Source organism: Pogoniulus pusillus, chromosome 22, assembly GCF_015220805.1.
Source record: "Pogoniulus pusillus isolate bPogPus1 chromosome 22, bPogPus1.pri, whole genome shotgun sequence".
Taxonomy (NCBI): Eukaryota; Metazoa; Chordata; class Aves; order Piciformes; family Lybiidae; genus Pogoniulus; species Pogoniulus pusillus.
Window position 1 is genome coordinate 12,257,130 of NC_087285.1, and position 23,400 is coordinate 12,280,529.

General features: G+C 38.5%; 2 long non-coding RNA genes across 2 annotated transcripts in view; one reads left to right on the forward strand and one right to left on the reverse strand.

Moving 5' to 3' along the window:
- Positions 1-7,387: 7,387 nt before the first annotated feature.
- LOC135185044 (uncharacterized) lies at positions 7,388-8,667 on the reverse strand. Its single transcript, XR_010306343.1, has 3 exons — positions 8,612-8,667; positions 8,488-8,501; positions 7,388-7,544 (listed from the first exon to the last, which is right to left on the reverse strand). It is a non-coding gene; the product is annotated as an uncharacterized LOC135185044 (long non-coding RNA).
- Positions 8,668-8,771: 104 nt separating this feature from the next.
- LOC135184997 (uncharacterized) overlaps positions 8,772-23,400 on the forward strand; it is a 125,700-nt gene continuing 111,071 nt past the window's right edge. The window contains exon 1 of the long non-coding RNA XR_010306316.1: positions 8,772-8,853. This is a non-coding gene — a long non-coding RNA (uncharacterized LOC135184997). The remainder of the gene's footprint in view (positions 8,854-23,400) is intronic.

A 23,400-nucleotide genomic window follows, 5' to 3' on the forward strand; every position in this document is an offset into this window, starting at 1 on the left:
AAGACAATTTCTTAAGGTGTTGTACACCTGTCCCCAAAAAAACTTAAAGGATTGACAGCCCTTTCACCTCAGTACAAAGAGGAATTAATTAGCTAAATTCAATTTCCTTTCCCCAGCCCCATTTTAGCATTTCCAGGGCTCTTTGTCCTTTCCCCCCAATATCTCAAGCCTCAAAAATAGCATACACACACACACTCTTGCTACAAACAGTCCAGGAGAACAGGCAGTGCTATCACTAAAAGCCAAAAAATATCAAACCAGGGGAAACTGCTGAGTGCACAAGTGACATGTGATGAACTTTAAAGTTCTTTGATTTCAGTGAATATTTTACTCCTCAGCCAGTGGCATAAAAGGCTTCCGGAGCTTCACTGCTTCTAAGATAGTGAGCAGGGAGTGGATTGTAGCCAAAAGCTCCTTGTCCATTTAGCTGCATGAACATCTAGAAATGTCATGCTACAGTATTGAAGGATCTGAAGTACTTTTGGTGGAGCATGAGAGAGGAAAAGAATTATTGCTGATCAAAACTCCAAGCTACTAAACATTCATCTTTTCACCTTTAATTCTGTAGCTTCAGAAAATTCATGGTGAATTGTTTTCTGAATGTGTTTGAAGTGACTTACTTCTGCTTTATGTTGTTCCCATAATTACCTTTCTAATGACTATAAGAATTAACTTGTAAATATTTTGTCTCATTTAATGCATGGTTGCACAAATTTGTACTGAAACATCTTTAGAGCTGGCTTGTCTTACTTAAAATTCATCCTATAAGTGTATATGCTTTATAATATATAAAATAGCTTATTTTAACCAATTCTTCTTGTTCTTACTGGTAATTTTTCAAACGTCTATGTATGTATGTATTGAGGCAGGGAGAATTGATAAGCAGTGGTTCATCTCTAAGATGAGATGAATTTGGTGTTGCCAAAATGTATCAAAAGCTGCTGGTCTAGATAGGAAATTATTTCCCCAGTACTTACTCATTATATAAGTAGTTCTTAAACATGCAGTACATTACTGCCTGCCTTATTTGCATTTGTCATGTTCCAGGGCTATTCCCTTATCAATATAATACCCTCTGCAGTTGTACTGCTTGCAATAAATTGCTTCTGCCTTTTCTTTTGTTCTCAAGGTTATCCTAATCTCTCAAGAACACCTAAGGACACTAAAGCTATGAAGAAAAAGAGAATGACAACTGGAAGTTTCTTTGCAAGCTAGTAAGTTCAACATTTTGACATTTAGTATTTAGAGTGAAGAGTAGAGGAAAGATATGGAGTCCTTGCATTATTGTGCACTATCATTGCACTCTCTCAGCTTGTACTGTGAACAAAAAACTTCATAATGGTGATATGGAAAATTTAAGAATTTAAGAATTCTTAGATTCCCTCTGGGTCAAGGCAATGCCAAGCAGAAATATAGGCTGGGCAGTGACTTGCTGGAGAGCAGCCCTATGGAGAGGGACTTGGGGGTGCTGGTGGATGAGAAGGTCAACATGAGCCAGAAGTGTGCACATGCAGCCCAGAAAGCCAATCAGATCTTGGGATGCAGCAGAAGTGTAGCCAGCAGGTCGAGGGAGGTGATTTTCCCTCTCTACTCCACTCTGCTGAGACCTCACCTGGAGTACTGCATCAGTTCTGGAGCTCCTAATATGAGAGGGTTGTGGAGCATGTCCAGAGAAAGGCCACAAGGATGATCAGAGGACTGGAGCACCTCTGCTATGAGATAGACTGGAAGAGTTGGGGCTGTTCAATCTGGAGGAGAGGAGGCTCTGAGGTAACCTTCTTGTGGCCTTCCAGTGTCTGAAAGGGGCCTACAGAAAAGCTGGGGAGAGACTTTTTAGGCTCTCAGGGAGTGACAGGACTAGGGGGAATGGAGCAAAGCTGGAGGTGAGGAGATTCAGACTGGACATGAGGAGGAAGTTGTTCAGCATGAGAGTGGTGAGAGGCTGGAATGGGCTGCCCAGGGAGGCGGTTGAGGTCCCATCCCTGGAGGTGTTTAAGGCCAGGCTGGATGAGACTCTGGGCAACCTTATCTAGGGTAGGGTGTCCCTGCCCATGGCAGGAGGGTTGAACTAGATGATCCTTGTGGTCTCTTCCCACCCTGACTGATTCCATGATTCTATGAATCTGAGGAAAAAAGAATTTTGATCACAAAAATGGAATTCATAGGTCATGTAATGGAGAAAAGTATCTCAAGCAGTCTATGGAGAGAACTCAACCTTTTGTCACATGCTATGCAGAGGCAATAAATCCAGTACTACTTTGAGATGTTTTGTTTACATAAATATAGATAATTTTTAAACTACAGAGTATTTATCACTTTGAAAGCAAGGCACAAAATCAAGCTGACATTACTTTGGCTATGATGTGCATGGGAGAGACTAAGTTTCTTTATTCTTAAAAATAAAAGGAATTGCATGAGAATTACTAGAGATAATAATTTTGTAATATTTTATATTTTCATTATTATTTAAATTTATCTGAATAGTATCCAACTTTTGACATTTCCCTGTATTTCACAGCTGAATTTCAAACCAGTCATAACATCACTGTCAGAAATTCCTGAATGTTACAAGTTTTAAAATGTTTTAGTTTGTTTGGCTTATTTTTATCTAGTGTATCCAGCCTCACTTTACTCCCATTGTTTCATTTCTTTGGCTCTCAAACTAACCCACTGGCATTAATTTCAAACAGGTTAATGCAGTTCTAGACACCTTATAAATTATGGCAGCAGTAGAGCTGACTTGTTTGGTCGTCTTTTATCCTTCATCAAAATTCAGATAATATTGAGGTCCACTTTAAGTGGTGTCACTGTTTTGAGGTACTTTTCAGCCAAAAGGATAATTCTGCTTTTAATTTTCTTGGGTGGGGGGAGTTGTGAATGTTATTACAACAAATCTATTATTATATCCTTAGAAACACCTCCAAATGTACTTATTTTTGACAGTAACAATCTACATATAGAAAGAAATCTACATCTTGAATGAAATATTATTACTTGCTCTGTTTTATGTCCAACTAGATATTAAGATAATTTCTAATTGAGAGAAGGTTGGACAATGTAGTAACAGTTTGGAAATGGGAGTAATAGCAAAATTAGTTGCTCTGGCACAAGCTGTTGGCTTGTTATGGAGGATGATGATTACTATAATCAGTGGCAGTGAAGATGTACCATTCTCTTTATGAAATGGCTGTAGATGAACTCCAAAAAATTGTTATGCTGTCTGGCCAGAAAAATATGAAAGGGGGACCACCTGTGTTCCAGATAGGAACAGCTGTAAATAAGTTGTTACATAAGCAGTTACTCTACACTTAAGTGCTGTACTTGTTGCTGAAGTTGGCCTAAATTGAAGAATTGATTCCATCTGAATAGAAGGAGAGAGAGGTGGACAACAACTGATCAAAGATCCCTTTCTTTCATTTTTCTTCCATACTGTTTTGTATTACAATTGTGCTTGTATTGTGGATGTCAACCCAGGAATCCATCTTCCCAATTGTCTACTGTAATTTATAGACCACAAAGTAATATTCTACCTTTCCTCTGCTCCTAATCCCACAACAAGTGATCTCTGATTTCTTGTATGGAAGATGGCACAGCCTCCATAGGAAGCCTAGAAATGCCTTTGTCTTTATAGCTGTGCATCATTCTGGTCATTTTGAAACAAATAAAAAAATATTTCTGTGATTTTTCTTCTATTATTTTTTTTAAAGATAATGAGTTTGCATTATGTTTTAAAACTTTCAGGTGTAAGTAGGAAGGGGAATGCCATTTGCAGTGAGGTACATGACCCTTAACTCTTTCCACACTTATTTCTCACAATTTAGAGAAGCTGACTTCTTTTTATCTGAAGGACTTTTATACTGAACTTCCCCTTTGGTACATATGCTACCCCAGAATTAATGTAATCATGGGCACAGTTTCAAGGTCATGTCTTTGAATCTGGGAGTTTAAATCCCATGAATTTACATATTAGACATTTAGGTTCACGTTCTCAAGCTTCAGTATCTTATCTGTTTTGGGGTGATGGTCATTTAAAATGTGCTGTATGTATGTGTGCAGGCAAAGAAAAAGTCTGTGAACACAGCTGATCTGGTATTTAATTATCAGTTGTCCTACTACTGTGACACATTAACAATCTTATAAATCATATATCTCCCTCCTATGACTTCCCAGCCACTACTCACCACATATGGTTTATTTTCTCACCCTTAACAGTGCTGCCACCTATGATGTAGGAAGAATGAAGAATAGCTTGTAACAGTAGTTCTACACAAACTTTTAGACTGAGGAGAGAAATGCAGTGAATCCAAATGAAGATTAAAGTGAATTTGCAGAGCAGGAACTACCTGATTTGGAATGAAGTCAGGAACCCTATGGCTAATGAGCTCATCCTCAAGAAAAACCACAAGGCAAGTTATGAACTCAGGCCCAAAAGAACAGGCCATCAGAAATAGATCATTAGTTCCATATATTTAATGAAATATCAAAAAATATAATTCAACAATATCTGAAGTCATGGCTTAAATGACAATGATAGGATAACATTTAAATCTAAAATACATTTCTATGAGAAATCATGTTGCCCTTCTAAGATGAGGAGAAAATCTGTCTCAATAGATGACAGCAGAGTCCTTCTACTTTTTTTTTCTTTAATCTGTTTCAAAGGCCAACAGTTATTTTATAATGGTCCCCTTCTTTCCCAAAGCAGGCATCTGAGAAGGCCTTATATTTGATGCTCCATTTCCCAAACTAAAATCCCCTGCCTTGACATTGTTCAAGGTGAGCTTAAATAGGGCAAGACACATGCTGTTCTTACAGCTGTATTTGTTCAGGTGCACAGTTCCCAACTGCATGGGGCTATCCACTCTCAGTAGTAGATGCCAAGAAGACAGAAAAAAAGGGAAATAGGTAGGGAGGTGAATTTTATTTAAAGGTCCTGCTATTGTTAGAATACTTGCAGTATCCAAAAGCATTATAAATAACAGTATCAAACGTATGATTTTTTCTCCATTACTGTAAAAGAAAACAAATTATGTAATTGTTTAATGATGATAATGCTCAGATTTGGCTGTGGTTAAGAAACAGAGCAGTGCCCTCCTCTTTCTTTCCAAGGAAGTGCAGGATCTACCTTTTTGGGTTTTTAACTTCTCATGGAGTCCTTAAAAAAGAAAATAAATGTTAATAGGACACCTCTAGCAGTATAATTAAAACATTCTGGCTTGATTAAAGTGTGCAGACTGTCAACTGCTACATCGTAAGAGATTCTGCCACTGACATTTTGGAATATGCAACACATTCAGGGGAAAATGTCCCAAAGGGGGTCTACTTTCTTCTAAGTAAGCATAATTCATGACAAAATCTAAAGAAAATCATGAAGTGAGATAAAATAAACAAGACACTTGTAAGTATGAGTGAATCCTACTAATGTTCAACCAAAAATTGATGCTGTATTCCCGAGATAAGGCATTATACATTTATATATAAATAATGAGAAGTTATATAAAAATGTATGTGCTACAGACAGCATTGGTAGCTGGGCAGATGCCTTGCTTACTAATGAGGCTAAGACACTGGAGTGAGTCATATTGCCAAGGAATATGTTCTTGTGTCAATTTCAGAGAGAAATTCTAAGATCTGGGTGTTTCATTCGAAAGAGGGGGGGTGAGAGGAAGGGGCCACTAAATAATGTGAAGTAAGAGGTGGGGATGCCAAAGTAATGTGAAAAATTATTGTATGTTCTAATACAAATTATTCTGTCATCAGAGACTGAAATAAACTCTCTGGGCAGGTCAAGAGGGAGTTATAATAACTTGTAGAGGCTGAAAACCGTTCAAACACAAAATGACAAGAGAATATGATTCTATCACTCAATTATCAGTAACAGTCCCACTATTTTACTTTTCTTTTTTTCTGGTTGTTTCTGTAAGTGACCCAGGAATTTACCCAGTTTTCTTTAGAAAGAAAATACCCTTTGATTTGTTTTAGCTAGGTGTTTTTTTCTGTACATAGACTGAAACTTGAAACATGCCATTAAGGATTTCATATGAAATGAAAAACATCTCTGTAGCAGGGGTTTTTTTGTGTGTTTTTAAAATTTATTTATTCAGCTCAAGTCTGCTTCTTGTTTAAGAAAAAGATCTGCAGTGCATGAGACTGAGATAGGTGAGGCTGTGACATTGCATTGTGAGTAAATTCTAGCATCATGCCTCACTTTTTCAGTAGAACTATTCAGGTAGATGTGTTTATGCAAATATAAACCATGACCAACATTTGCATGTGTGCTTTAACAGTCTCAGTTAGAACTTTCTAGTGAGAAGGAGCAAAGCTGGAGGTGGGGAGATTCAGACTGGACGTGCAGAGGAAGTTGTTCAGCATGAGAGTGGCGAGAGCCTGGAATAGGTTGCCCAGGGAGGTGGTTGAGGCCACATCCCTGGACGTGTTTAAGACCAGGCTGGATGAGGCTCTGGCCAACCTGATCTAGAGTAGGGTGTCCCTGCCTGTGGCATGGGGGTTGGAACTAGATGATCCTTGTAGTCCCATCCAACTCTGTCTGATCCTATGATTCTAAAGTAAGGCAGAGATCCAAAATATGATGGGGTCCTTCCTCACGATGGTGGTGTAATTCATCTGGCTTTGTGCTAGGCCTTGTTTAGCTTAAATCAAAATTGCTTTACAGCATGAATCATACTAAGCACAAACAGCCCTTTGGAATGCTTAGTAGGCTTTCTTTCACTAATTTTATTTAAAGATATCTTTGGTGATTCAAATTTAACTATGGCTCAGCTCTGAAACTTTTGCCATATGGGTTTCCCTAAGTTGTTACGTAATTTCTCACAGGCTGAAGAAGTTCAGCTATTAATGGTTATATTTGAAACAGTTATTTTAATGATGTGGCAAAGATGAATAATAAAAAAAAATCCACATTAAAAAAAGAGAGGAAGAGAATGAGCATTGTTTATTTCATGTTCTTTGAGAGGCACAAGATTATCTGCTATCTTGTAAATGGGTTGTGAGTTTATTTACCCTCAAGGTGCAAAATGTCCCTGGAACATTACAGGGAAAATGGTTTTCAAGACTCATCTCTAAATGTAGCACTGTCATAAATTGTCAGCTTCTGTGAGGATCAATGTTTTTTAATGACTGCTCATCATGGACTGCTTCCTAACTTAAGTTTTCACTTTGATTATGTGTTTTTCTTTCAAGCTTTTGAGGACATAATGATCTTGGGAAAACTGAAATGTTGTCTTGCCCAATGACAATGATATTAAAAACTGTTGCTAATACCATCTGTAATTAAGCAAAATACTGTTAACAAGTGAAAGAAAGAACAAGTGAAAGAAAGAACAAGTCAGGAATTTCCACATTTTTAATAGACATCCAAATATGTCCAGTACCAAAAATGTCTTTAGTATCTTTTTAAAAAGTTCTACTTCATTGTTGTGGATGGAACTTCAATGGTAAGATTCCCAACTGTACAGGAAGAATAAAAGAATATCACCAATATTTGAACTTGAAAGAATTTTGCAGGTAGTATCTGTTACAATCTCCTGTGAAATGGAGATTTAGACAATTAGTTTTATTGTTTGTTTGTTTGGGTTTTTTTTATGAATACCATGTAAGCTTAAGTTACACATTAAGCTCTGAAGTTGTCTTTACAGTTACATGGGAATTTTCAGTAATTTTTCCTGGGAGTGTTTAGACACCTCATTAAGACAATTACAGGGAATCTAATTGTGGTGTTTTGGCAGTTCTCCCCCGCCCCCCACCAACCTGGAATCACCAGGCTAACTCAGACAGCTGGAAGTTAAAACGAAGCTATATTTACAGCACAGCACATGTTTACAAGCATATATACACAGTATATACAGATATTTACAATTATATGCAACCTAGAAGTAATACAGAAATTCTTTTCACAGCCAATGATTTAATTTCTCTCATTAAAATATTCCAATCAACATCAAACCAGCACAAGGAAAATAATTTGTGCACATTGTAACACAAACACTTTAAAAACACAGAACACAGATTTGTGCTCAGTAGTCAGAACTGAATGTTTCAGAGGGTTGTTGATACGCCTTGAGTTTGCTCTGTATGAATCTGATGCATACTTACAAGACTGCTGTTAGGTGTTGTAGTATGTTTGGAGAATTTTGTGTACCTTAGTTTCAGGTTGTTTTTTTTTCCTTCAATCATGAAGATACTAAGCCTTATCAAGGTTGTTTATTTTGGTTTACCACGGGCATTATTCTGATGGGTTTGGGTTTTTTTTGTTTTGGCTGGGGGGTTTTTGTGGGTTGGTTTTTTTTTCCCTTTCCATTTCTTCAGACCCTTTTTGACAAAAGGGAAACTTCAAGTAGTTAAGAGTGTGAAATGACAAACTTAACATATAAAAGGTCAATAGACAAAGTGCAAGACAATGTCAATGTTTGAGTAAATCTCAAAGCTCTTTTTGGATTTCATTAAATAGGCTTAGAAAAATGTTCTTACCTCTCATGTTGAACCTGTGTAAAACCAACAAGATACATAAATAAATACAAAGGAAGTTTTACTACTGCTGTTACTTCTGGGGTGTACATAAGATATTTATTCTATGTAACCAGAGAATACTTACCTAAGCATTTATATTCTGAACTGATACCTAATTTTTTAAACTTCCTAGGGTTTAGTCTTACCAGTTATAAGGAATAATTACCCACTAAAGATATAACCTGAGCTTAAGACCCGAGGACTTCAAATTGAGGCTCCTCCCACCATCTTGATAAACAGGCTAGAGCTAAAGCATTGCACCTGTTGCTGCAGGGCTGCAGTTTCCTTCCAGAAGCCAAGCAAGTTACATGGTGGATCTGTTTGCCAGTGAGTACACAGAAATTCCTTGAAATAGAATGCCTATAGACATGATAAAGAGTGTATTAATCTTTATGTAAGCATATGGAATACTATGACTGTTGATGAGCAGGAAAAATATGAGTGTAGCACTTGCTTGAACCTGTTGTGTTGAATTGCTGGAGAGACAAATTGAAGTAATGCTGTGTGACACACTGTTAGTGATGGTACCTTACTGCTACCAAATATTTGGAAGCTTCTCTGAAATGTCAAGAGGCCATTTTGGTCTAGGGGAATCAAACATGAGTAGCTTGTGTGAGCCTGTTTGAATGTTTCTCCTGAATGTGATGGGGAAAATGTGTCTGATCCACTTAGAGAGTAATTTTGTTAATTTCCTAGATGAAATACAGTGAAAGTTGTTTGGAGACATGGAGCTTTCTTGATTTTCTTGCTGTTTGCCCTCACATTTATGGTAATGTTAAGGGACCTGTAACCTTGAATAACAGACATACCCTCTGGTACCATGGGAAGTTGTTCTCCTTTATTCAGGGCAGTAACATTTGTTTTGTCTTGCTTTAAAGTGTTTGGAACCAGCATGCTATCTCTTTGTAACTGAGAAGTTTTCCCACTGTCTATCTGCACTAACCCTCACTGTTGACTTCAATTTGTTCATCCAATCCTTGCTCTACAGTTGCACAATTGTTGTCAAAAGTTCATAACTTGCTAGCTTATTAGGTCATGTGCTACACTTTGAGTAACTGGTACAAACACTCATTAATAGCAATGAGATACCCTGCCAGACCCATGGAAACTACTGTTAGTAGTGAGTGACAGTCTTATGAAGAATGGGGAATAAATCTTATGACTGAGGGAGCTGGAGGTGTTTAGTTTGAAAAAGAGGAGGCTGAGGGGAGACCTCATCACTATCTACAGCTGTTATGAATTATACAAAATTAATAATCAATACTAATTTTGATATCCAGGTGAAGATTGTTAATAACCATGAAAATTGTTTATTAACATTAAATCTCACCAGAAAACTTATTTACCATGTTCAAAACACATGGTTTGGATACTTATACACACAGGGAACAGGCAAAACTAGAACACTTTCAGAAACAACTAGCAAATGCAAACATTGAACTTAGAACTGGAAAGAGGTTCTTAGTTTCAGTTATACCTCTTGCCCACCAGGGGACTGGAGAGGCTCTACTAAGGCAGAAAGGCACAACGGAATCTAGTTATAGAATTTCTCAGAGAGAGGCTTTGAGTAATTTCCCACAAAAACTAGCTCCAGGGCTAGCTACAGCTTCAAACAGCACTCAAACATTTTCAGGGAGTTCTGTCGATGCCTTGTTCATCACTGAAGCTTCTGATTCTTCTCAGACTCTATCCAGGATGCTGGGAGAGAAGGCAGACAATCTCTGACCTGGTCCTGGCCCCTCTTGGGCGATCTGTGTGTCCTTTCCAGGGCTTCCCAGTCTTGGCATGAGGCTTGCAGGCGTAGGCAAGATGCCTTGCAGGCGGGTGGTCGTGGCACGGGTGTCACATTGGCTCTGCAGGCCTATCACGTGGCAGCATTTAGAGCCTGTTCCTGATACGTTCACAGCAGCGTAGCTCCCAGGCAGATAAGCATCAGGGCTTCTTATTAAACAGCAAGGCTAACTTATAGTTAGCACAGTATAATGCTGCAGAGGACAATGGCAGAATCACTGCCAGAAGCAGAGAGCACGTTGCGGCAGAGGCCATGGCAGTAATGGCAAGCCAGCAGCAGACAAGAACGCAGCAAGCATGTTGTCTCTGCCTGCTCATCTCTCTGATCAGTGCAGCCTGAGACTGCTGAGCCTTTGGACACACAGTAGCCAGTCGGAATGGCAGTTCCCTGAGCTTGGCCATATTAGGTGAGGCCATAGGCTTGCTTTACCCAAATTCAGCAAAAACACAGGTCTTGCACGAGGCAGGCACAAGCCAAGTGTGTGTACCTTGTCTACCACAGCATGTCAACTGGAGTAAAACAAGTCTGGGCAAGCCAGGACAGGTGCCGGCCTGTTTAGGCCTACCACGACAACAACGACCTGAGAGGATGTTGTGGAGAGGTTGGCGCTGGTCTCTTCTTAGAGGTAATTACTGATGGAACAAGAGGGAATGGCCTCAAGCTGCCACTGGGTAGGTTGAGAGTGGACATTAGGAAAACTTTTTTCACAGAAAGAGTGGCCAGACATTGGAATGGGCTGCCCTGGGAGGTGGTTGAATCGGCACCCATGGATGTGTTTAAAAGTCATTTGAATGTGGTGCTTGGGGCTATGGGTTAGGGAGAACCTTGTAGAGTAGGGTTATTGGTTGGACTTGGTGATCCTAAGGGTCTTTTCCAAGCTGAATGTTTCTGTGATTCTGTGAAATAAGCTCCTTAGCTGCTGCTAAGCCCCAGGAAGGCCGATGCACCTGGTTATGGTTTTTTGTCCTTAGCTGTACGTATCTTGATGTATGCAGAGGGACTGTTGTCTTTGCTCTCTGTTTCTCATGTTCCTTACTGCATTGTGATTTACCTAAACTGGATTTCAAATGACAAAAACAAATCGCCTCAGAATGAGTGGTCACTTAAACACAGTGAAAGATACCATTGCTGTGAACAGGAGAACCCATCTGGCTCTGCTGACAGGCTGGCTATTTTGCTGAATATTTTGCCAATTATTGCTGGTTTGCCTCTGGTGTGTGAGTCAGAAGTCACAACTGGTACACAGCAGGCCACAATGTCAGAACGTGTTTTACCAATGTAACCATAAATGAGCTAGAACAACAACAAAGAAAAGAAATCCTACAAGGTGTATTTTCTTTCTGTCTTTTGTGTCCAAGAACGTTCATAGCCACTTCACTCATTGTGGCACTACGTACACCATGGTGTAGGCTGAGCCTGCAAGACTGAAACCTTAGGCTCAGGTTTATGGTTATAGGCTTTCTGCTGAGATACTGCTATTACAAAACCCCAGGACTAGACTTTGATTATGGGCATGGTACAAAGGATGTTTGTGAACGCAGCTATTTCACCTCACTTTGCTCTCTGTAGTTTGGATACAAAATACTATGAGCATTGGGTGGGCCCATGAATTTCCTGGCATGCAAGATGAGTAGCCATTGAACCAAGAGCGGGCTGCACACTTCTGGATCCTGAATGGGAAGAGATAATTTACTGAGGTCTGATCACAGGGAATAGTTCTGGATTGAGTAACTCTGATATAATTCAGTTTAAATTTAAGAAAAACATAAACCAAACAGGTTAGTAATTACATTCTTTAATTACTTCAGAAGGGCAGGCTTTGAGAGACTAAGGAGGCTTGTCAGAATTCAGCTGTGCTGAAGAGCTCAAGCTCTTCAGTGTCAATGAGGCTTGATGGCTGTGAGTTTTGTTGTTGTTAATTAAAAATTAATAGCTTTCCAGAGTTATCTTTAAGAACTTTTGAATTTATTGTAGGAAATGGTTTCAAACCTATTGGCTTTTGGCTGCTTAAAAGAAGAATATTTCAAATATGCTGAGAGTATTTAGAGAATGGAGAGATTAATTGATCAGCAAATAAATCTACTTCAGATACCAGAAAGCTTAGAAAAAAATAATAACTGGTAGGGGGGGAAAATGTTCAGGTAAAATTAAAACAAGCCTGGTAAAAATTAAAGCAGATACTGAAAGATTTGTGGAGTAAAAATAAAGGATAATGTCTGCCCACAAAGGAAAATATTGCTTGTTTTTCAATGGAGGCAGATTCAAACTGGAAAAGGAGAGATCATTCCATGATAGCAAATAATCTAGTGATCACAGGTTTTATGGAGAGTGCTACCTCCTCCACACCCTTGGAGCATGTCTTATCATTTCTGGGGAGATCTATTTCAAGAGTGTTGTAACTTCAGGGCTGTGTCACTCAGGAAAGACCAGTTAAGCTTTGAGTCATCACATCTGTGATCTCTGCTGTATTTTTGTTTGTGCACTCCAGCCAAGTGCTCCCACATGTACCTGTTGATCAATTAGATTCTTGCTGTTCATGGATTACATTTAACCTTGCCTTGTAATTCATAACTCAAAAATGGTTACAGAGTTTTAACAATTATAATTTAATGGTAATTGTCAACTCAGGTTTTTGTATATTGTGTATATGAAAACACTCCCTTGTTTTCTCTTGCCATAAAAAGGGACCAGTGTTTGGTTTGTGGGGAAAAAAAAAGCCAAATGCCCTTGTCAAAACAGAATCTTCTTTCTGAGCATGATTTTTATCTGTGAGGTTTAATGGCATTCTTCATGCTGCAACCATCTTTGAAGACAAGTGAAAATAGTGTGTTAGTTGCCATGGACACATCTATGTGAAAACCCTGTCTTCCTCTTTTACTGTGTGACTGCATACTGATATGTGCTATACAGAACAGACTGAGTGTCCTCAGCTTAATTCCTAACATGCACTGTGACTTTTATGAAACTCCCTACACAGCTAATTTGCACAGCTTGCTTTCATTGCAGTCTATATCAATTTTGGCAATTTCTTCTGCTAGACATGGCACCACAAGCGCAGTGATAGCTCATAATAAGCCTGTATCTTTGCTGTAAAGATAATTGTGAACATTGTTAAATGAATGCTATGCCAGGGGGAATGGGTATCCTTCCAAGAAAGATTTTAATTTATCCTGCAGTGTCAAGCACAACAAACAAACTGTAATCATCTCAAGCTTCTTGGGATTTCTGGAATTGGAAATTTCTCCTACAGTGAAAATTCAGTACACTTATATATTGAGGGCATCAGTGCACCTTTCACCTTCTAGTAGCACCCTAGAAGTCCTAAGGTAAACCTAGTTTGTGATTTACTTCAAAAAATCTACTCAGCCAGATGCTTCTGGATGTGGAGTTAGGTAGATTTATCATTGTAATAGTGGTAAAAAATGAGATTAAGGGAATTGGGAGATACTGACGCATAGGAGTAATGTAGTGAATGCATTTTACATCCTTAACATTTTGCTGTAAACATTTATAAAGGGTATAGGTTATATATGGGTTATAGATGTTATAAATCTAGAATAAATAATAAATGAAACTGTGAATATCTTGCTGAGTATATCTCTAATAATGCCTTTTACTATAAAAATGACTTTATGCAGACATAATAAGAGTACTTTGATGAAATATGCAGCTGATAGATCTGCTGCCCTCTTCATCAGATAGTGTATATGGTGCAATTTGGGAAAAGGCTATGTTTAATTCATGTTTTGTCCGCTCATTCTGAACTAAAGGCAAGTCCTAAGGTCATAAAAATGCACAGTGGTCTTCTGACACCCTCAGAAGGAATGACTGTTTACTTTGGGGCAATATTGGATCCTTCAGATTTTGTATGAGCCTGGACTTGAAAGACAAAGAAGTAGCAACCTTAGCTGTTACCTACATAAACAGCAACGTTCATGTACACTAATAATAGCTATAGTCCCCCATTAAAGCACAACAAAGATCAATGTTACTTTATTCTGTGAAAGCAGCTTTGGTAATATTATCTAAAAGTTTTCATGCACTTATATTTTTTAACAAATGAAATTCAGCTTAGAGGGCTGGATTTATTCAGTCAAGAGTAGAGAGGAATAAAGAAATTCTCATTTGAAAAAATATGAAATCACAGTGGTTGTGTGGGAGACAATATGCCACCCTCTATATGATTCATGTGAGTCCTAGAAATATGTATGACAATGAAAGAGTCTGCAGACCAGGAGGAATGCATTTGTGCTTCCCTAATCATAGATGACAGGATATTGCAGCCAGCTGGGCTGCCCTACGTTGCAATGGCCCCATTAGGAAAATTGAATTGCCATAATGTAAGTGTATTTGCTTCCATCTGCCTGGAAATTTCCTGAGCCTGTGGTGAAAGCACTGAGGTATTTGTCTAGGATCTGTTCTGCTATTTTGCTCTGATCTACCTGTTAAAGCTACTTTGCTTTGATCTATGTAATACTGACAAGACAGAGAGTGACACTAAGCAGCCAGTTCTGCAGCAGACAGGGTGAAAGGCTTGTGCCAGAGCTGCATATCTACATTACAGTGAGACAGCATCAGCACTAGTGACCCTGAAGGAGATGGAGTGATAGGGTCATGAAGGCAGCAATTCATTAACATGGTTAGAGCACTATGGCAGCATAATGAAAAGTTTCAACACTAGAGGTGGATCATTGCAAAATATCTACTCCTGGCTGTTCACACTTCTCTGCTCTTGGCTTCCTACACTTGCAGATAGAGGCACTTTGTTTCCTTTTCTCCTTTATCTTTATCATAAATACAAGCCTATTCTATGTTAGAAGTGCTCTGGATTTGTTGGTGCCTCTCTTAACTGTGGTTCAAATATAGAAGAGATTTATACAGGCATCTGGATAGTTGCTTGCTCCTTCAGTAGAGCTAGTACAGGAAACATCCCTATCTATACAGCTCTTCTGTGGGCCTCCTAGATGGTAGTTCCATTTAATCAGGTTGTGTTTGAAAGGCAGAAGCTTAGGAATAGCAAAGTTGTTTGGTTTTTTTTTTTTTCTTATCCTATATATCAGGAAATGTGGAAGCAGAAGAGAGCAGTAGTATGCATGTGTCTGTGCTCTATAGACAAAGGAAACTGTTAAATGATACCATCCAAAAGTACAACAGGACTAGGCAGATCTTTAAGGCACTTCTTGCTTCCTCTGAGAGATCCCAAAAGCTTCTGTAATCTCTGTGGGATTCATCCCATCCTTCCTTTTCCAAAGCAAAATACTCCCATGGGTTTATGTAATAACATGATAATATTGTACCTGTTCAAAATAGATTGTTACAAAAACATCTCTTAGAAATCAGTCTGTACACTGAGCTCTTTTCATGGTGTTGTTGAAGAATTTTCATAAACTAAGTTTATGTTTTTTGAAAGCAAATAGGATTGTTTCACATCAAAAATGAACTAAACTTTCAAGTCAAAATAAAAATCCATCCTAGAAATAGCATTTCATAATGTAAAACTTTTCTAGTAAAATATTTTCAATTTCAAAAATTTGTTTTTTATATAGCTGAAATTTCCTGGTCAATTAACTATCACTGATGAACAGAAGAGGAATTTATTGAGCAAAATATTGTGTAACATTTTGGCATTCACTTCATTACAGTCCTAAAACATATCAGAGAATGGATGGAGCCATCTGGAAAAGGAGGGGGTGGGGAAACTATGTGTGTGTGTCTCCTGAGGGAATTCCATAGCTGCCCAGATAAATCATGAAGAGGTAAAAAATTTGTCAGCATCATCTAATCCTTCCACTTCCATATAGTTTGGCAATGCAGTACTTATTTCTAAAGGACTGATAATCAGAAGGGAAAGTCATCTTTTCCCACGTGCTATGTGATTAACACAGAAGCAGAACCAGCTTTGTAGTTCCCTCACCGTTATGATGCAGAATTGTAGGAGAGCTGTGAGGTCCAAAGTAGATTTATTACTCTCCTTTCCCTACTTTACCACTCTTCCTTAAAGGAAAAACAATACATGTGTGTTTCATACAGTGTAGAAAATGGAAGGGTCTATCTCCCTCCTTAAATTGCGTTAACCTTCTCATACCTCCTGAGTATGAGGAATAACTACCATTAAATTATGCATTTGATATTGCTTTAACAAAATATGGAACAAATATCTGAATATGTAGCTGATACATTTTTCCTGACAATAACCAGCCTGTTGAAGAGGATGGGAGGGTTTCAATGTGTAAGTCAAAGGCTACCTGTTGCACAATATTGCTTTTTCAACTTGGATTATATGTTCTTCGTCATGTATAGTTCACAGTGTACTGTGAATACCAAAACCTCTTCTTTGTCCCTCTTAACACCTTGCCACAGTTTGTAATACCACATCACTCATGGGCTGTATTTTAAGGAATCACATATAAGAGTAAGGTTCATTTTGTCTGTGAATTATTCAAGGCTTTCATGGGACAAAATTTCACAGTTCCAAAAGTCACCGAAAGTGCAGTACTTGGTGAGATTTGTTGCTTTCCCAAAAGCTGTCAGGTTGTGCAAACATTCCAAGTGCTTTTGGTGGTAAAGACTTTGTGTCAGACAGTGTCATTTTTAGTGGCTTTTTGCATATCTACATAGGTTTAAAAATATCTCTGCTTAAATGTTTATGTGCTTCTTTTAATTGGCACAGTTTTATTGCCATTTCCTTTGCAAAGCTTTGGTTATTTTAATTTTACAACATGTATCAGTAGAAATAATGTGCTGGCTGATTTAGAAGCATGACTGTTACTCTTACAGTATTGTGGGAGCTTTGTTTGTTTAGGTTTGTGGATTTTCTGTGGATTTGGTTTCTATTTTATTGGGTTTAACACTGTTTAGGTAAACTTTTATCCATTGTACAGTATGTACAATAAACATTACTTGTGTCCCGCACTGAGGATTGCTAATAATGACAATTAGTGCTTAAAATGTTGCTTATATGTTGTTATAATATGTTCCGCAATGTTGGATTATCTCAGAACAGGCATAGTTTTATGACTCAGTTGCTCATTAAAATTACCATGTTTAGTAGCAGCAAGCTACACATCTTATATTTCCACTAATTCTGAGTCTACACTACCAATGGGAATCAAATTAATATGGGCAGGTTAGTTCAGTACTCCATAAATGTCTTTGCCACTCTTCGTTAGGCATGTTGGGAATTACAAAGCAAACCACAGCAATAGAGAACCCATTTGCACTGTACCCAAGCTGTTTTGTATGCCTGCAGCATTACAGGTCAACATTTTGTCTCTCTTTGACCATTTTTATGGACTTTGGTGCACCAGACTAGCTGGCCATACTTCAAAATAACATTTGTAGTTGTCCCCTGTAGTTGTTTAGCTCCTTCCCTTCTTCCACCCAGGGTTTGGGATAAGTCTCTCATCCAGCACTCTAAACCTTTTTTCTCCCATGGAAACCTCTGGATCACTACCTGTCATTGCTCATCTGTAAAGCAAAGTAATTCCAAATCTGCTTTAATTCTTGTATTCCAGTGCACATGGGGATAGAGCAACAGTTGCACTATTCATCATGGCTTCTAAAAACACATGCTTCCTTTGCATAGGATAGATCAAAAGACACAAAACACTCTACCTTTTTGATGTAATATTTTATTTTAACAATAGCATTAGGAGTTAATGTTATTTCTCCAAGAAAAAAAAATGTTCTTTTCTGCCTTTTAGCAGCACCTAGGAATTGCAGGTATACATTTTAGATTTTATTTTCATTGGGCTTTTTTTCTTCTTTTAAAAAAGCCTAAACGTCTTTTTAGTCAGATCTCTGTGACTTTTACATCCCCTGCATCTATCACATCAGGTTGCCATGGCAATGCTATGAAAATATTCAGAATTACAAGGCATTCATGAATCATTCTAGCCAGGTTTCAGAAATTAAAGTTAAAACAAGTAACTTAAATTGACCCTGATGTCAAAGTGTGTCTTGAGACTTTACTATACAAGTCCTGAAATCAGTTGCCAGAACTAACAATGATGTCCATTTACATGTGTATGTGTACATTGTGGATGTTGGTACACTCATAGGACTCATGCAGTACTTATACTCCAGGGGTTTTCTTCCCTTCTCCCACATCAACTCCCAGTAGTAGAAAAGCACAAGGTTGAGCCACATAAACATCTTCAGTCACAGTTCTGTTTCTGTACAAAAGACTAACACAGAAACGTTACCTCATTTCCTCTGTCTTCAGGCATCATCAACAGTGCTGTGCTGTTCTTTACAGATGCTTGTGTAAACTTCTGTTGTAGCCTCCATTAAGAGATGGGGCTTCAGTCTTACAGGTAGTCCTACTTGAGAGGTCTTTAGATGTCCTTACTGCTGAAAGTGTTTTTTCCCTAATGACTTACCTCAGTCTTTCTTCCTTGAAGTTATTACTATTACTTCTTGTTCCATTCCTACCAACTGACAAGAAGAGTTTGTTCCTCTGCACTGTCCAGCACTTTTTTAATATAGTAAGGACTCTAACCATATTTCTTAGTATCTATCCAACTCCCTGTGCAAGAACTTTTGGATAAAGAATCATAGAATCAACCAGGCTCTGCCAACAACTTCCTCCTAACATCCAGCCTAAACCTCCCCCAGCACATCTTGAGACTGTCCCCCCTCATTATGTTGCTGGTTGCCTGGGAGCAGAGACCAACTCCCTCCTGGCTACAACTTCCTTTCAGGTAGCTGTAGACAGTGATGAGGTCACCTCTGATCCTCCCCTTCTCCAGGCTAAATAACCCCATCTCCCTCAGCTTCTCCTCACAGGGCTGTGCTCCAGGCCCCTCACCAGCTTTGTAGTCCTTCTCTGGACACGTTCCAATACCTCAACGTCTTTCTTGAATTGAGAGGCTCAGAACTGGACACAGTACTCAAGGTGTGGCCTGACCAGTACAGGGGAAGAATAACCTCCCTTGTCCTACTGGCCACACTGACCTGTTTCTAGATCTACTGTCATTTTGCTTGTTCTTTTCTGGGTATTCCAGCTGACACTTAGTGCATAAAATCAGATGTAATGCATCATCTGGGATCATAGGATGTTAGGGGCAGGAAGGGACCCAAAGAGATCATCGAGTCCAACCCCCCTGCCAGAGCAGGACAATAGTATCTAACAAAGATCACAGAGGAACACATCCAGACAGGCCTTGAAAGGCTCCAGAGAAGTAGACTCCACAACCTTTCTGGGGAGCCTGTTCCAGTGCTCTGTGACCCTCACAGTAAAGAAGTTCCCTCTTGTCTTGAGGCAGAACCCTTTTTTGCTGCAACTTACACCCATTTCTCCTTGTCCTATCACAGGGAGCAAGTGAAAAAAGCCTGTTCCCCCCATCCTGGCCAGCCTTCAGATACTAATGAACATTTATCAAATCCCCTCTAAATCTTCTTTTCTCCAGACTAAAATGCCCCAGGTCCCTCAGCCTCTCCTCATTAGCCATGCCCTCCAGTCCCCTAATCATCCTTGTAGCTCTCTGCTGGACCCTCTCCAGCAGATCCCTGTCCCTCTTAAACTGGGGAGCCCAAAACTGAACACAGTGTTTAAGATGAGGTCTCACCATGGCAGAATAGAGTCATTGCAAATTTATCTTGCTCTTTAGAACATAATTTTTTTTCCAGACAGATCTCCTATTCATCAAGACCAATGAGAGTTCTGAGCATATCATCCTAAGTACTGACAATCTTTACTAGCCTGATAATGTAATAAGCCTAATCTTTATTTTGTCTGCTGTATGAAATTATGGACTAAGAAGATAAACATATGGAATTCTATTCAGTGCACCCTGCTTTGGTAATGATTCTTATCTATTCTTTTTTTTAACACTGAATGGAGAAAACTTCAAAATTACCAAAATTATGGAGAACTGCCTAGGAATCTTTTATCTCTCTAATTCTGCCAATCTTAAGTTATACTGCAAATTGAATACAGTGTCTGCATTTCACTGAAATATATAAAATAACTAAGGCAGATATCTGGTATGAGAGCTGCTTCAGATGTCTTAATGTGGAGCTCCAAGGTGTAACCAGACAAACTTTTGTGGTACCTGTACTGCTCTGACTAGAATCTTCTGGAAATCTGAACTGTACTGTAAAGTGTAGTATTTCAGGCTGCTAAGAGAAGAAACAAAAGCTTTAGAAAAAAATTGCTTTATGACTGTAAATTACAAAGTGCAAAACAGTCAAGCTGGCTCCAGCAGCAAATGTAACACTTTCACAAGCCTCTCTGTCTCAGCTATCAGTCCACAGTAGCTAATTGGTTTGGTGACCTAATCAGCTTTTCCTTTCTCTTATCCTGTGTTTTATAAAGCTATCATTCACTTGCTCTATGGAATATGCAGTATTACTCAGCAATATTAAATTTGTCTTAAAAGAAGGAAAACCAAAAGTCATTCCCACTGAAATTAATACTCCTCAAAGTTATTTCTGGCAGAAATAACTAGCTGTGGAATGTACATTGCAATGGAATGTACAGAGTGTATCTGAGTGTGCTGCAAGTGTCTGCAGCAGTTCCACCAGAACGTTCTGGAAAAGACACATTTTAAATTGTCTCTGACAAAGTGCAGCATGCTTTGTAAACTGAGGTCAAACCCAGCACTTTGAGATGAAAACTTGTGTGAAGTCAGGAAAGAAGGAATTGTAGGAGACAACAAGGAAACATTACCCATTAGGATCCAATTCACAAATCTTTGGTGCAATACCTGTAATACTTCTTTTCAAGACAGCTTTTCAAAACAAGTTTCCACTGAAGCTGACTTTGCCACTTTTCCTGTTGTGTATCTTAGTGATGTTGTTGCTAGGAAATCTTTTACGAGAAAAGAGTTTAGCTGAACTAATGAGCTTCTACAGAGCTCTGTTGTTTCAGAGGAGACTTTCCCGGCATAGTCTTTTGCAAAATGTTCTTTAAACTTGCACTAGAGAGGCAGCTGTAGTTTCAATATGGTTGTTTTGCCTATAGCCATTGCAAGTTCTCTGCCAATCTTTTAGCCAGTGCCCCAGTGTGTGTTGTGTTTGCCTGGAACTGTCTTCATGGTGTGAGTCAGGATCACATGCATATTGAAATCTTTCTGCTGTTTCATAAGGTTATTAGCCTTGCTTTTGGCTTTTGTTAAAGCTGCCCTGTTGATTTTTCTTTCAGTCATATTGCCAATACTCCATCCACTTTCCAGTGTCAGGAAAATTAAGTATAGAATAAAGCAACAATTGTTAGCAAAATTATGCTAGTTTGTTATTCTAGACCCGAGTCATGAGTGCTCAGATGTGTTCATTTAAACTCTAAAATGGATCTACAATTCTTTTTTACTCAACTTTCTACACTGATTTCCCCACTTTTAAAATGTTGCATTTGCTGATTTCTAAGCAATATTTGATAGAGGCCTTAACTGGAATGATAAGTTTTCTAAAAGTGGGATGGTACATGAAATGGAAAAAGCTGCTCAGAAGGAGAGAAATCATGTTAGAGGATATGACCATCTTGTAAGTTCTGTATCTCCTATGGTGGTATTTCCTATCACAGTTATATGAAGTGATAACTTACTGTAACTGGTGTAAGATATCACTTGAAATCTTTTAAGGGAAATTTTCCCTTGCTCTCTTTGTGACTGCTGTCACAAGGGGGTCTTTCAGGGATTCATATTGGGCTCAACACTGTTTAAAAAAATTAACAAAGGAAATGTCTGCAAATCATCTGCCTCTCCTGCATCATTCTTTTTCTTGTCCTGCTACAATTTAGAATATAAAAGCAACTATGACAGAATTCCTTATTTCTACTAAGAATATCAGGTCTTTACTTACCACAGAAAGTCAAAACACAGGTATCTTTGAATAATGTCTCCCAATATCTGGAGACTCCATTATTGTCTCTGTTGTTTCTGTACATGAAGTGTCTGTGCTTATGTTCTAATACATCCAGCAGAGTTGAGTCATCAACATAATCTGTGATTCATGGTGCTGGCAGAGAAGTGAAATGACTCTGAACTGTCTTCAGGTTATGTGAGCTCCTTTGCCCGAATTTGAATCGCCAAATAGAAACACGCAGAAAGTGCAAGAGGTTTATTTGCTCTGTTTTGTTTTCTGTTCTCCCCAAATGTTTGGTTATATTTAATTCCCTTATAAGAAGCTTTGAGAGATTTCTGTACGTGTGTGTGTGTGTGTTAGAGACAGGAAGAGGGGATCGAAAGGGCTGGGACTGAAAGGTAAGAAACAGCCTGTACTTATATAACCTCTCAAAAGGCAGGGGAAGAGGATTTTGAGGTTTCATGGCTTTTGAGTACTCAATAGCAATCAGTGCATTTTGGGTGGAATTTTATAAATTGGCAATCAGTTTTGTAGTTAATATTACGCATAACAAGCATTTAGTTTCCAAGTTTTACCTTAGTTGTTTCATCCATAGAAATTTTCATCACTAAGTGTAGCTTCTGTTTCTCCATGTGTTGTTTCATCTGCTATTCAGCAAGCCATACAGATATCATCATATCTCAGCCCTAGATATACTTGCATCTGAAATTACTTTCTTGCTTTCTTAATACTTCATGTATTTAATTTGCTGCCCTTTAAAATTTCCTCCAAACGATGCATCTTTAATCAACCTATTTCTTGCTATTTAATAGGTAAAGTTGGATTCTTTGATATTTGCCATGTTATAGGCTCCTTTTTCTTCTGTTCTTTACACTGCAATTTCTACTGTTAAAATTTATGAATAAATCACAAACCTGAAAGATAACAGGAAAGAAATGAAGAAACAACAGCAACACTCATTCTGTGGTCCAAATATTGCTGTATGAATGTATATGAAGTAAAAATAACTCATTTAAAATTTCTGCATACAAAATGCATATAGAACCTAAACTGAAATATTTCGCTGAGGCAGACCCAAGAAAAGAGGCAGAAAACACAAGATGTGAAAACTCTGACAGACAATAGCTGAAAGGCTGAGCTCTGCCTGCTAGGCAGGTTTTTTTTAGTTCTCCTGACAACAGAAACAGCAGCCACCAATGACATATTATTTACAGAACATTATCTCCTTGGAGGGATATAAGCATGACTCTGATATATTTGGGCAAGTATTTAGCTAA